This window comes from Dryas octopetala, chromosome 5 (genome assembly GCF_963921425.1).
Source record: "Dryas octopetala chromosome 5, drDryOcto1.1, whole genome shotgun sequence".
NCBI classification, from domain to species: domain Eukaryota; kingdom Viridiplantae; phylum Streptophyta; class Magnoliopsida; order Rosales; family Rosaceae; genus Dryas; species Dryas octopetala.
In genome coordinates this window covers 1,216,420-1,222,085 of record NC_141370.1, presented here as the reverse complement: position 1 = coordinate 1,222,085, position 5,666 = coordinate 1,216,420, and the positions used below count along the sequence as shown (strand labels likewise).

General features: G+C 37.7%; 1 long non-coding RNA gene across 1 annotated transcript; it reads left to right on the top strand.

Annotated features, from left to right (window-relative positions):
* Positions 1 to 206: 206 nt before the first annotated feature.
* On the top strand, positions 207 to 3,283 carry LOC147283500 (uncharacterized). Its single transcript, XR_015122471.1, has 5 exons — positions 207 to 603; positions 1,291 to 1,347; positions 2,332 to 2,714; positions 2,925 to 3,021; positions 3,148 to 3,283. It is a non-coding gene; the product is annotated as an uncharacterized LOC147283500 (long non-coding RNA).
* The last annotated feature ends 2,383 nt before the right edge of the window (positions 3,284 to 5,666 follow it).

Below are 5,666 nucleotides of genomic sequence, written 5' to 3'. Positions count from 1 at the left end.
ACGCAAACTGTGCGTCCATCGGAGTTTCGGATTAAGAATTATGGACGTTTGAAGTAAATGGTATTTTAGACTTTTACATTTTTAGGGTGTTTTTAGAAAGTCACAAATTTTCTTTTAAATTTCAGTTTTTTTTCTTCTTTCTCTCTCACTCTCTCTCTTCAATTCTCTCCTCTCCCCGCACACACACTCTCTCTCTCTCTCTCTGTGCTCCCTCTCCCCCGCAACCCACCCTGCACACCAGCCAACACCACCACTCTTGCCGCCGACCACCACCCGCCGACCCAGCCTCACCGGCGTGACCCCACCGCGCCGACCACCATCTCCTAGTGACCCCCCTTGCAGCCCAGCCCTCACACGCGAGCGAACACGGCCAGAGGAAGCCATCTGCCACCACCAGCCGTCGCTTGCCATTTCGGCCAGCTGAGACCTCCAGCGAGCCTCCCCAGACGCCGACCACTTGCCCGGCCACTCCCCCAGCTAGCTCAGCCCCCCTGCGCGACCCCTGCTCAGAAAACTCTCATAGAAACGCCGACCTTAATTCTCCAATTTTCAGCTAGTTTTCACCCCGAATCATAGAGGATTTTAGTGAATTTTCTCATTGAGGTATGGGCCTTTTATGAGTTGGTTGTTTTTATTTTGAATTTTGGTGGAAATGAAAAATCTTGGGTTTAAGGCCATTTTCGGGTTCCCTTTGAATCTCAGAGTTAGAGGCCATTATTGTTGTTTTCTTGAACAAATTACATCCCTAAGAACCCTACTTGTCATTTAGAACCCAAAATTTAGAACAAATTTGGAGGAATTTAAGTTTTGGGAAGTTTGATTTGCAAGGATGGAACCCATTTCGGGTCTACTGAGGATTGGCCGAGTCTTATGGTAATTTTGGTGTGGTTTTGGACAATTTCATCTTTAGGATACCGAAAATTTGATATTAGTTTTGTTAGTATGCGAAAATTGAGAAATTTTGTATGTTTGGTAAATTTTGGGCATCAAACAGCCACCTTGGACAACAACCTCTGTGATTTCGAACCCCCACTGATATTCCATAATTTTAGAGTATTTATGACAATTGGTTGAATGGGTTATCGACATTAGTTATAGTGTTTGTGGTTAGGTTGAGTCGGGAAACTTTAGGGGTGGTTGTGGAGGTGCTGTTGGTCAATTCGTGTAGATCGTAAACCATCGTGTAGGAATGAAAGTCGGGTGGGACGTTAGGTGTAACACACACGCACACAAAACATTTAATGTCTTGGAGATTGAGACTAATTTCTTATTTTATTATTTGTGTTATAGGCGAGACGATCGTGGCTAGTGACTATCCGGCGGAGGATCGAAGCTAGGGCTATCTCTGTGAGTGGACTTTTGTTTCTTTAAATGATTTATGAACTTCGTGATTTATTTTGGATATATAAATTTTACTTGTGAAATAGAAGTTTGAATGGGCTTTTGGTTTTCTAAAGAATTCATGAAAATTTCATCAATCATTTCACACAATATTTTGGAAATTTATTTTGGGATTTGATCATTGGTATTAAATTTTGGATTTCAAATGTTATTTCAAATAAGTTTTCTTGTTGGACGTTAGAAAGGAAACTAGTTTCTTACTTTTATACGTATGGATTATTTCATATTTTAGTATATGGTCGAAAGATTTGATTGGTTTTATGTTTTTGAATGTGATTTATTGAGAATTGTTTTACTAGTGGTGTTTATGCATTTGTTTTGAGGATTTAAAGTTCTGGGAACGTTATAAAGATATTCTTTATTGGTGGAAAAAGACAATATGTTTGTTTATGGGAAAAACAGTTTTAAATTGCCTTTCAGTACCCTCCAGTTTGTCCAATTTGATAGGTCTTTGGGACCCGTTACGGCACACACATAGGCTTTGGGCCGTGTGTCGTGATGCTTGACCTTTGGGGGTGGCTCTACGTGCAAGTAAGACAGGATTTCTGGCTCTGCATGCGTATGACAGATTCACGGCTCTGCGCATGTATGACAGGTTCTATGGGTAACTGACTTGGTGTGTTTTATTATAAATGTATTATACGGTTTTTATGCGATCGTTTATTTTAAATTTATAAGCTATTCAGTATTTTTTTATAAATGGTTTATGCTTTGGTTTGGTTTATTAAAATATGATAGCAACTTTGAACGTGTTTCTAAAAGCGTTTTAAAACTGGGGGATTTCAAAGAGTGACGTGAGGTCTTAGAGCTAAACGTGGTTCTGAAGGATTTCTGAACATAAAGTTTACCTTTGTTTTCGTTTCCATAAATCTATCCACTCACTGAGTTATCTCACCATTTTCCCTATTTTTGTCTAAATTTTCCCCCCAGGTAGTAACTTTGGTGGAGGTCGAGCCAATCACGTCGAGGCATATACATCCACATCCTTACGCGGATCCTGTAGGCGCCATTTTAATTTTGTAAAAATAAAATTCCTTGTAATAGAATAGTGGCTCTGATAACCACACTTCAATTTTAAGATGGTTTTCTTTGAAATTGTTGGGGTCTGAGACCCTTTTTGGTTATGGTAGAGGTGGTTGAAGTTTTTCGAAGTGTTTTTTTTACAGGTTTATAAATTTTGGGTTAGTCCATTTTCAGGGGAGGTTATGCTGGATTTTCGGTAGGATTTTCCTTGATTTTGGATTCCCACAAGATCTCTCCGAGATTCAGGGCGGAATCCGGGGGCGGTCTTGTCAACTTGGTATCAGAGCCAGGTATAAAAGTTGCTCCTCTCGTTATCTACATGTTCGTATATTTGTTTCACTCATCTGAGAAGTTTGGGAAACGACCACTATTCACAGCCGGCAGCCACCGCGGGATAACAGCGCCTGGCGGCGACGGGAGTGGTTTCGAGCAGGTTTCGACCCTGTCCTACCTCCTAGGACTATTTTTAGATTCCTAATGACTTATTGGTTGATTTTTAGGTGGATTGAAAGCTGATGGAGAACTCGAATTGGAAATCGAACCTCGAAGGGACATCTTAGCAATATGGAATCGACTCCCGAATAAGCACCGGTTAAGGTATAAACTGTAACTCTCTTTTACGTAATTGATTTGGTGATTTAGATTAAGAGTGAGAAGTGAGTTGGATAATTAAGGTTAATTGGAGATTGATTATAGTTATTGTTTGGTTTTTGGATTAATTAGGTGACCGAGTTGCGAAGGTTATGGAACGCGAGAAAGGTATAATTTGTATCCGTCTAAATTGAGATATTTCTATTTTGTGAGTGGATTGATTGTAATTGAATTACACTGATGGTTGGTTGTTATTTGTAAATTAAGGATGTTTGAAAAAAAAAAACTCGAATATCTGATCGGTCAGTTACCAAACGTGAAATCGAATTGAAAAAGTGGTTTAGGTAAGTTCTTGATAAGGGTTTGACTCTTTTGGTTTAATTTATACTAATTGCATTAATTCTAAAGTGGGATTAAGGTTCGGCATATATAATGAGCGATACTTTTGTTTTAGGTCGATGAAGCTTCGTCTCTTGATTACTGTTAGTGGCGAACAAGTGAGGGTTTGTGATATGGAAACGAATCTAAAAAAAAAAAAATGAAAAAAAGAAAAAAAAGGGTTAAGCATAGCTCGGACAATAATGTGAGTGGACTTTGTTTTATAAACGTTTTTATGAAGTTTCATGATTTAAATTCTTATTTGTTGAATGGTGAGTTTGATTTTGATATTAAAAGGTTTATGGTTTCCGAATGATTATTTTTTCAATTTAATCCATTGAGAATTGAATTTGCGATTTATTCTTACTTTAATGAATTATACAATAATATTCTATAATGGGTTTTGAAGTACCTATTTGAGATTTATTTTTATGCGGAAGATAATATTTTAAATTTGGTTTAGTGTCAACCATTGGAAGTTTTTTTTATTTGGATTCATGAGATGAGTATATGAATTTATAATGTTTTGGCTTGACATTTGATTTCATGGTTTTAAGAGCTATATTAGTTTGAGACGATTTATTAATTGCATGATTTGAGGATTTGTGAAAACCTTAAGAAATCGTAATTTGCAGACTTTATCTATTTACAAGAATGGTTTTAGAAAGTTGCAGAGCGGTTTTCAAACCGCCATATTAGTACCCTCACCCACAAGTACAGATACAGATAGGTCTTTGGGACCCATCTCGGCACACATATAGGCTTTGGGCCGTGTGTCGGGATGCCTCGCCCTTTGGGGGCAGCTCTGCGTGCACGTATGACTAGGTTTGCCTGCACATGTATGGAGATTACTCCGCACGTGTGTATGATCAGGATATTTGCCTGTTTGTGCAAATGCAAGATTCTGAACAGGTGTATGGCCAGGATTATTTGGGTACAATTATGGTGTGAGGTTTTTAAATTGATATTCATTTTCAGTTCAAATTGGATATTTTTCAGCCCGAGTAGTTTTATTGTTTTTTTTTTGACTATTGAGTATTTATTTGGGATGAACGAAGTTTGAAGTTGCTGGTTTCAGTTTCAGAATTTTATTATTACTTCAAGGTTGATTTCCAGAATGAGATTTTTGCTGCGCATGATATCTTTCCAAAAAACTAAATATCCAGTTGAATGATTTGATTTTAAGATGCATATATATATAATGATTGTTTATTTCGTTTTGCATTGTATCTTTTCGAGATTTCTCCATCCTTCATATTTTTTAGATTTCCTATGCGGCAAAAAAGATTTACTGATTTTGAGATAATGTTCAGAAATGGTTTTTTGAAAGGAGTTTTAAAATTGGGGGTTTTCAAAGAGAATGAGCAGTTTTATAAAATGGTTTTCAAATGAAAGGTTTTGAAGTTTATTGACAGAACCGCCCCCGGATTCCACCCTGAAACCCGGAGAGGTCCTGTGGGAACCAAAATCAAGGAAAATCCTACCGAAAATTCGGCAGAACCTCCCCTGAAAATGGACTAACCCAAAATTTTTAACACCTGTTAAAAACACTTCTAAGATATCAACCACCTCTACCACAACCAAAACGGGTCTTAGACCCAACAATTTCAAAGAAATCTAACTTAAAATTGTAGAATGGTTATCAGAGCTGCTATTCTATTACAAGGAATTTTTAGAAGAATAAAATGGCGCCTACAGGGTCCGACTAGGGAGATGGACGTAAATGCCTCGACGTTATTGGATCGATCTCCACCAAAGCTACTACCTGGAGGAACAATTTATGACAAAACAAGATAAACTGTGAGACAAACTCAGTGAGTGGACAGGTTTATGGAAACAAAAACAAAGAAAATCTTCTTGTTCAGAAAATCCTTCAAAAACACATTTAGCTCTAAAACCTCACGTCACTCTTTGAAATCCCCCAGGTTTAAAACCATTTCACCCACTTTTCGAAAACGTCACAAAGCCATCAACGTAAAGATTTGAACAACGCAAGTATACAAGAGATTCCAGAATTTCTTCCACAAGATATATTAGATAAAAATATCATTAAAACATCATATAAGAACACTGATAAGTTAAATAATCAGATTTCACAACTTAAAACTCAATCAAATAAAATCTCAAGGACTATATAAAATCACATCATACTAGTACCCGGGGAACTGCTGGTCCTACGTGCACGTAGACCTTATTATGCTGGTCATACACCGCCAACTAGGCAAGTGCAGAGCAAATATGAAATTCTGGTCATACACCGCCAAATAGGCAAG